The following is a 10,052-nucleotide window of genomic DNA, read 5'->3' as shown; positions in this document are numbered from 1 at the left end:
TCAGACGCTAAATAACGTAAGATGTTGATAAAGCATCGTAAAATAACCTACTAAAAAAAAATTTACCAACAAACAGCATTTTTTTTTCAGAGCAATACCTTAAAAAAGTAATGGCAACAATCTTTTTTAGTGATCCATTTTTGGCAATTTCGGTTATAGTGAACCTCTGTGGACCAGCATATTTCGTTCTTTATATCCGAGGTTCACTAAAACTGAAGTGTGTGTTTTTATACTATTGACATTGCTCTACATACAATATTAATGTCCACTTGGGACAGACCACGTTCAATATCAGTAATAATGTTCTCTTTATCTTCCAACTTAAACACTCTGCTTCAACATTCAGATATTCACAGTTCGAAACTTGAATCTAATTTGACCATGTTGGCACTGACCGATTTCGCACCTCTTCCCGCTAGAGGTATGCCTACTGTGTACTTGTCTTCAGAATTTCCCTGGATTCACTTTTACAAAGATATTGGAGGGAGGGTTGAAGACCATTATACTGTAATCCTTGTATTTACCCTTTGGTCATCACTCTACTCCCTTTTACAAAAGAAAACACTTCCTCTTCCTATTCTTCGAATAATCTCTTTTAAAGGGGTCAGAACTAATCCTTCCTTTCTCCCTCACTGTGTACACTATTCCCTTTAACATGTTTCAAGCTGTCCAGGAAGCTCAACAAATTCTTTGTCTTTCAATGCACTTAAGGAGTAGAAGGTTTGAGATTTTGTTCTGAACATTTTCTTGGAAGTTTATAGGAGAAGGGATTTCCTAAATTACCATTTTGGCCATTTTAAAATTACATTTTCTTGGGGAAGTTCCAGTTTTAGGTTCATTATAACCGAAGTGAGAGTTCACTATAAACGGAAATAATAATAATAATAATAATAATAATAATAATAATCCGTGGCACTACAGGCCGTGAAGGGCCTAGACCGACCAGACGGCTGCTGGCCTCACGCCCACATGCCGAAGCAGAGGTAGACGATCATCCAACCAGAATGGAGGTATCGTGTGGTTAGCACGATGATCCCCCCAGCCGTTATAGCTGGCATTCGCAACCGGATTTCGCTACCTATCGTAGCTCCCCAAGTGCATCACGATGCTGGGTGGGCACCGGTCCCATACACTGGCCGAAATTTCATGAGAAAATTTCTTCCCCCATAAGGACTTGAACCAACGCGCAATCCGTAATGTGAGTCCGAGGCAGGATGCATAAACGGAAATATTAATGTATTATATAATGTCTGTAGGTCGGGACCAATGATTTAGGTTCACTATAGCCAAATGTTCACTATAACAGAGTTCACTATATCCAGAGTTCAATGTATTTCTAAAATAAGAAACATCATCTGTAACATTGATAATAATACTAGGAAGTTGAAAAATGTCGAATCTTGCGTATATATGAAACAAGTACACTGTAAAAATTTCGATGATCTGGGATGAATAGTTTCAGAGAAAAGGAACATACGGCTAGAAAAATGAAAGTTATGGGAAAACAAAAAAAACAAGTTCATGTTATTTTTTTAAGTTATTGCTCTCCTTGGCAAAGGATGTAATTGTATGTGAAAAAAAAATTAATTGCTCTACAGTTATTTAAAAATGGAACATTAAAAATAACAAATTTAACATGGCGCATGGCAGAGAGAGGAGGTGCATTCTCCCCTTAATGTAAATATCAGACTCGTAGCTTTAGTTCATTAAGTGCCCATTTTGACACCAAAGGGTTTTCTTTAAACTCTGATGTCACTAGTACCATGGAAACAGAAGTGTAAGACGAACTTGGTGCCTCATGATTTTCCATGCAGTCCGTCTTACTCCATTTTCTATTTAATGTGCCTCAAGGTTTACATACAGTCCATCTCATTCCATTATCTAGTCATTGGAAAGAGTATACTTACCCTGCCTATGGTAGTATTTATTTAATTCTGAAATCAATCTCTGTCTACTTTAAAAAAATTACATACAGACGTTTAGAAAGCAGCCACAAGACATAGAGGTCGACAAACAATTATAGTAACCTTGTAAAATGTCAGACTTTCGTGCAGTGTCTTCAGAATTTGTCATCGATTGTATATGATAATCATTATATTTCTTAAGAAAGGAGTGATAAGATGAATATTAGTGGCTTTGTATCTGAAGGTGACAGCTGTGAGCAGTATGGAATGAAGATAAATGCCAACAAGACGAAGACCATGGTCATAGGAAGAAAAGTAAAGAAGGTAAACTTGCAAATTCTAAATGAGGCAGTAGAGCAAGTGGGACAGTTGCAAATACTTGGGGTGTACTGTAAGCAATAACATGAGCTGCTGCCAAGAAGTCAAAAGGAGAATAGCAATGACAAAGGAAGCTTTTAGTAGAAAAAGGAGCATCTTCTGCGGACCTCTGAAGAAAGAACTAAGGAAGAGACTAGTGAAGTGCTTTGTGTGGAGTGTAGCATTGTTTGGGGCAGAAACATGGGCATTACAACGAAGTGAAAAGAAGCGAATAGAAGCATTTGAAATATGGATATGGAGAAGGATGGAGCATGTGAAATGGACAGAGTAAGAAACGAAGCTGTATTGGAAAGAATGCATGAAGATAGAATGATGCTGAAACTAATCAGAAAGAGGAAAAGGAATTGGCTGGGTCACTGGTTGAGAAGAAACTGCCTACTGAAGGATGCACTGGAAGGAATGGTGAACAGGAGAAGAGTTCGGGGAAGAAGAAGATATCAGACAATAGACGACATTAAGATATATGGATCATATGCGGAGGCAAAGAGGAAGGCAGAAAATAGGAAAGACTAGAAAATGCTGGGTTTGCAGTGAAAGACCTGTCCTTGGGCAGAACACTATGACTGACTGACTGACTGTATCTCAGGGATAGGAATAACAAGCCATCGTCTCCTTCCTGTCAGAGAAATTAGGTTAAGTGGCCTGTTCGTCCAGATTAATGTTTGAGAGTTCATAGTGTTATAGTTTTTTTAACATATAAAAATGAGTTACTAGCCCTCCAAAAACCCTCAGCCTGGAGGATCAAGATTTTAGGTCAGAAGAAATAACAAGTAAATGTGATAAATAACTTTATTTGGTGTTATATTCTAACAGATGGTGAACCCAGTGCCATTCTAGTCTACAGTGAGAGGATGCTACTTAAATAACTAATAACATATGTCAACCAGCCACACACCCTACTCTGATTTCCTTAGGTTAGTCCAAATTACATCAATAACAGTCAATTACTTAATGTGAGTGGAAAAATTGGTTACAAAATCTCCTGACATAAAGGAAAATGTCTTTATATCACATTATTTACTAGGAAAACTTGTTTTGGTACTTCATTTGATAGTTATTATCAAAAACTAGACAGGAATATGTTTCTAATCAAAGTTATCTCGATTCAGCTTCTTTTCTGAATAGAAATGAGATGTTACCTATGTTAATTTTATATTCTGTAAGACATTGACACATTGATCAGGAATGTGTACTGATTGGTAGCAGATACAATGTATATTGTGTTGAAGGCAACTAGTTTGAGCATATATTCAGTACCGCTTTTGTATGTGAAACTTCTATACTCGACATTCAAGGAGAGAAAAATAATGTAACATTTTGACATGAAAGATTTTTTTTAAACTTTGACATCACTCATGATACCATGGAAACAGAAGACTATTGTCATTTCCTTACATAATCCATGCCTGTTGTATGGCAACAAACTCAGATGACAGGATGGTGATATATGCGAAGGAAAACGTGTTTTGATAGTTTCTGTGTATCTGTTCCCAACTTATACCATAACACAGAAGTCGTTTTCGACAATGAATTTGGTTCTGTTCACCCAAAATTTAGTGATGTTTGGCATTATGGAATCTGATGGTAATCTTGAAATGCCAGTACCATTATGTAAGATATACTTTTCAATTAGATGTAATTTTCGATTCATTGATTAGCACTACAAGAAATAATTCCTCTATTGATATGGTGTTTGCTAGAGATGTTGATTCTTTTGATTGTTTGAACAAGGTTCTATTACAATGAAAGAGTAGTGGAACAGAGAAAAATTCTCTCCGGCACCGGAATTTGAACCCGGGTTTTCAGCTCTGCGTGGTGATGCTTTATCCACTAAGCCACACTGGATATCCATCCCGGTGTCGAATCGAATCCTCTTGGTTTAAGTTCCACCTCTTGGGTTCCCTCTAGTGACCGCCCTCTGCACTATGTCATAGATGTCTATGAACGTAGGACAGTGTCCACATATGTGCAGAGGTGCACTCGTTATGAGTGTCTGATTGGCCGGGATCCGACGGAATAAGCGCTGTCTACACATATCATATATATTATTTTAATGTACCGAAGTACATATGGTGTTTCGTACGATGACGCAGAATATCTGCATGGAAACACCATATGTTCTTCGGTACATTAAAATAATATTTAAGGTTCTGTTAAGTAAAGTTTAAATTCACGTGTGAAGGCATATATGGGTTATGCACAGGCCTCGAAATGGACCAGACTGAAACAGCATTCGTGAATTTCAGAAATCATTCTGTTTCATCTTGTAAGAAATGGCTATGATCTATTCCGGTTCATTTTAATTTGGTATTAATTAGATATGATATTTCAATACACTTTTCAATTAAGCATGAGTTAAATTATTAAAAATAATGACAATGCCAATGTTGGTACTGCTTTACTATATTGCAGCATTTGTATAAGCTTTTACAGCATGACTGATATGTTTGATTCTGCATTGAATATCACTGAGGTTCTGAACAATAGCATGGCGTTAATGCTTCTGGGACTCGGCAACACTTTATCTTTCCATATCGAGCTACTGATTAGATGTCATAGGCCACTGCTAGACAATGAGTCATCGAATTTCTCTTTGTTTAATTGAGAACCATTTTTGCAAAACTTGCTAACTGCAAAATTTGCAAAATTAAGATTTTGGTGGATTCGTTAACATAAAGCAGGACTTTACATGATGTTAAAATTATCTTAGTAAAATTGAATTATTTCTCTTCATTATAGTGTGTCAAAGTGTGATGGTTGCACCTATAATCTACTTGTCTCCATTCAGTTTTTTGTTTCTCCTGTAAAATTTAGTTTTTTCAGTTAGCAAGTTTTGCAAAAACAGTCTTTAATTGCAACCTGAGTGTCCATTTCAAAGAGTTTGTGCAAAGCAAAGGTTTCAGTCATAAGTGTAGGGCCGGAAATCATTCTTTTTGCTAGTCATGTGGAGTAAATGATTGAAGATGTATGTATTTTATTCAATATATGTTTTTCGGCTGAATGATGTGACAACTGTTTGCGGTTTCCTTCTGTGTAAATATGATAAAGGGATGAAAATTTCCGAACACATGTGTCCGAAATGTTAATATTAATTGATGTTCATAATATAATATAGCATGTAATACTTGGTATCCTCTCATTGGTAATTAATTCTGTCATTGTCGTCATCAAAACTACCGTGTCTGTGCCCACGAAAATAACAGAGCATTCCAGTTCGTGAACACTCCCATTTCGAGTCTGGTTTTGTATACATGAATATGAACTGGACACTACAATGTTAAGAAAGTACATATTGTATTTTATTGCTAGTACAGTAGTATCCCTCTTAACTGGCACCAAAGGGACCAGGCTAGTTCCTGATACGAGATTTTGCTGGATAATTGAATAAATATAGGTATATACAAAAAAAAAAGTTCGTATTTCATGGTGCCAAATGTTCAAACTGCATCCATGTGAAGCTTATTTCTCTATCACTTGCTCGTAACTGACAGTCTGAACATAACTAAATAAACATAAAAACTCTGTGAATTTTCTTTATTAAAAGACAGAACACAATACAAGTAATACACTAATTTTAGGTTCAAATATTCACTGAAAACGAAAGTTTGTGCGAACTTTCTAATGTGCCAAAACTGACGGCCCAAACTGTGGCAATGTGGCAGATTCAATTTTTTTTTTTTTTTTTGGCCCAGCCGAAAGTGCCTTTGTTTTGGTATTTCCAGTTATTTGGGTGCCGGTTACGAGGGATTTTACTGTACTTGAATTCGAGTGTAGATGTTTCTCGCAATCATTGGGGATTTCCGTAAACCCTATGTCAGTTTTTATTACCGGTATGATTGACAGTATATATTTTCTAGACCATATTACCACCATTCTGACAACAGATTTGAGGTAGTTTAATAGAGAATTCTGTAAAATGAAATTACAAAACAGCTGCTTCTTTTTAAGTACGACATACAGAGTAGGATGTGTGCTAGATATACATAAACAGGCTCACAATCATGGGGATAGTCTGCAATGCACTTGTGAAAATCATTCTTATCTCTATTTACAGTAATTTTACTCGACTCACTTGAGAAGTCTGTTTTAAACAGCAGACCCTAGAGTTGATCAACACGCCTATAGGGGTGCAGTGCTTTAAGAGTCATAGTGTAAGGCACTTCTTGTGGGCTGGTGGAAATGGAATACATGTGATTAATTTATCTCGGCATTATGACAATAAAATTCGAAATAAAATTCTGCTCTACCAACAAGAAAGTAATTTCACATAAAATTACGAGCATAATTCATTCCATTCCCACTTCCACATATGATGTGTCACTCTCTATAAAACTATTATCTATAAAATAACTTACATCTCAGAAAAGTCACACTATCGTTAGGTAACAGGCAGTCCATGGAAGACTGCAAAATTTATGTTTTTATTTGGTTATGCAGTCATATTCTATAAAAAAAGGTCCTTTTTTATGGTGTTTATAATCATTTTAAAGAATATTTACTATAATGCAAAATTCATACTTTCAACAATTCATATTATGTAAAAACAAAACTTCAGTCTGAATAACTTAACACATTTTTAATAATGATCATTAACTAGAAAAATTATAAATAATTCCTGATCAGAAATTTGAAAACTGCTTTTCTTAATTATTTACAATGACGAACATTTTAATATCAGAAATTTTTATGTAAACATGTGTACGTATACTGGCTGACTGAAATATTTTACATATGCCTCTAACAGTAGAAAGTCTTAGGAAGTGACAACAAGTAGGTGTCAATTTCAGAAACCCAGAATACAAGAAAAATATCTTACTGCGAAGATGTACCATTTATTTTCGTCCTTCATGCAGAATCACTATTGGTAAAAATGTTGCATTGAAGCAAATTATAAATTTTTGTTTCGATTTGTTACCTGAACAGGATGTTATAAAGCTCAAAGCTGATCTTAAAAACAATTCTTCTTGTACAATTTCTACTCAGAATGAAACTTATTATTAAAAGTTCAGGTTTACAGACTGAGGGACTACAAATGATCTTTCTTTTCATATTTTGCTTATTCTTTTCAAGGACAATGCCTTTTTATTCTCCAAATAAAATGTATTTAAATATGCTTATTCACACAAAGATTGTAATGAAAATGGTGAAAATTATATAATTTTGTCAACGTATACTCAATACTCATTCACGCAAATGATCATCTCGCTCTCTCTTTCACACACACACGCACGCACGCGCGCACACACACACACACACACACACACACACGTGCACAGACATTTATATATTTTTTATTGTAGATTTAATTTGTGTAATAATTGTTTTAACGTAGTAAAGTCGGAAGCTCTAATCAGTTACAGATAATTGTCTCCTTGGAGTGAATAAGCAAATACACACTACAAAATACATACTTTGTTTCTATGATACATTTCTGAGGTATCGAAAACTGGACATGCCCTTGAATTCTGGTGTTTTTTGTGTTTGATATGAATTGTTCAAAATATATAATTCTCATCATAGTAAATTACTCTTTTACAGTTGTTGGAAATTTATTTCTAAACATATGCTGCATATTTGAAAATAATAATACTAAGTTATTTATTCATAACAGGCATCTGATGTGTCTAATAGCAATTTTGTCATTTCTCATTCACCACACCAAGTACTTTATATTGTAAATTTTAAGTACGTGTAATCATACTGGAAACTTACTTCTCCTCATGCAATATTGAAAAATAATCTGTAAAATTAAATGAGTTTTTTTTTTCCTATACTGTAAACGAAGTGTAACAACATTGTAACAGCAACAGGTCTCCACTCAGGAAGATATCTGTCTTAAACATTAAAACTGAGTGTCGAGTTCCAAATTAATTTAGTGGAAATCTCATGAAAAATCACAATTAAATCTATAGCCCAGTCTCATTACCACAACAGCAGCTTCACAAGAGTTATAAAGGTAGAGCAATAAATTATTGTAGTTTGATCAAATTTATTTTGACATACTGATATCTTTGAAAACGTGATTTAATGAAATGGCGATAATTTATTATTTTACAAATGATAAGTTAAAAATACTAGTATGAACACAATTCAGGCCTTTTTTTTCTGTTAACATACAATAGCTACTGAACGTATTTATTGACCACTAACACAAAAGAGGTGAAGTTAGGGACGTTCAAGAGAGTATTGGAGTGTTAGTTTTATAAAAGCAATCCATAATGCTTAATTTATGATGATGATGATGATGATGCCTATACTTGTGTAATGTTTTCATTTTATTTTTATTACTGATATTGGAGAATCTATGTAATGTAAACTAATTGACCTGAAATGTTCGTGAAATCATTAAATTAAAAAAGTGAGAATAAGCTTTTATTTTCAAACGTTTCGATGTAGGCTATATGCGTTAGCTCAGCTATTTGTTTCTGGCGTCACAATTCAATAATACTGTATTATAACGATACATAACCAAAGTCTACAAAATCAAGTCTATAACATCATAGTTTCACATGTTCATAGTCTACCAAGTTCTAGTTGGTGTACGGATTTGATATTACGTGACACTTCTCAGTTTTTTTTTTTTTTCGTAGTCTTTTGTTCATAACCATAAACTTTCAATGATATCATTTATCTGTTATGATTTTAATAGTGTTTTGTGATTCTATTAATGGTAGTAAATAGATAAACATTTGCACGTAGAGTACCTTTTGTTGTTAAGTTTATAAACACAGTGGGACGTGTAAGGAGAAAAAAACTTAAAAGTACATTCGTGGGTACAGTCTTTTTTTTATAATCATAAAGTTTGTTCCAGCACGGTTCAGAATCGATTCTGAACTGTCTGCTCATGCGCAGTAGCTCAACGTGTGTTCAAATAAGACTAAAACTGATTGTGAACCGATATTGAACTCCCAGTTCCCCATGCTACAGAACTCGTTTCGAACGAGTGAAATTGGTTCTCGATTGAGAGCAGGAACTGGGAATTCTGAACTGCTGACGCATGCGCAGATGGTTTAATCTGAAGTTTAGGTTAATATGCTTCGAGACTATAAAAAATGGTCCATCGTGAGTAATTTGGAAAGTGATAGCGATATATTTTACGAAGAATTAAGTTCGAAAGATGAATATAATTTTAATATGAGAAGAAACTTCGAAGGCCGTGAAAGAAGAGTTCAAGAAACGTTCTAACAACGTAAAATTCCGGTCTAGTTCTGACACCGTACACAACTGGCGCATGCGTCCAAAGAAGTTCGGTATTTGTTCGGACTGACTTCTGATTTAAGTTTCTTTATAGGTTAGCCTAGATGGGTTAAATGAGGGGATAGTGATATTAAGCTGAGGTATGTGACAAGGCTAGTGGGTTAGTTGAGATTATTTAAGTGATACGAAGTCCAGAAATTGTGTAGTGTGGTGAGATACCTAAGTTTCACCCATGAATTTAAAGTCTATTTTGTATCTTATTATTTTCCACGAAATTTATTAGGTACCGTATTATTATTTGTAGTATCGTGGGATATGAGCCTGCCATAATCGTGAATCTTATTGTATTAGAATGGAAGAGGACTGAAGTTCTTCCTACTTTGGCTGAAGTTTTAGCAATAGCAGCACCTCCTGTACTATGAGCCGGCCATTATCGAGTATATTAGAAGAGCTGAATAGAAATAGGAAGTCCAACATTATCTGAAGCTTTAGCAATATTCGTATAACTTATGTATAACAGTGGATTCATGCAGAAATTACTGCAATTCACAAAGAAACCTACGTAGGAAATTT

Source organism: Periplaneta americana, chromosome 1 (assembly GCF_040183065.1).
Source record: "Periplaneta americana isolate PAMFEO1 chromosome 1, P.americana_PAMFEO1_priV1, whole genome shotgun sequence".
In the NCBI taxonomy this organism is placed as follows: Eukaryota; Metazoa; Arthropoda; class Insecta; order Blattodea; family Blattidae; genus Periplaneta; species Periplaneta americana.
The sequence above is the reverse complement of the archived record's forward strand: the minus strand, read 5'-3'. Positions refer to the sequence as shown.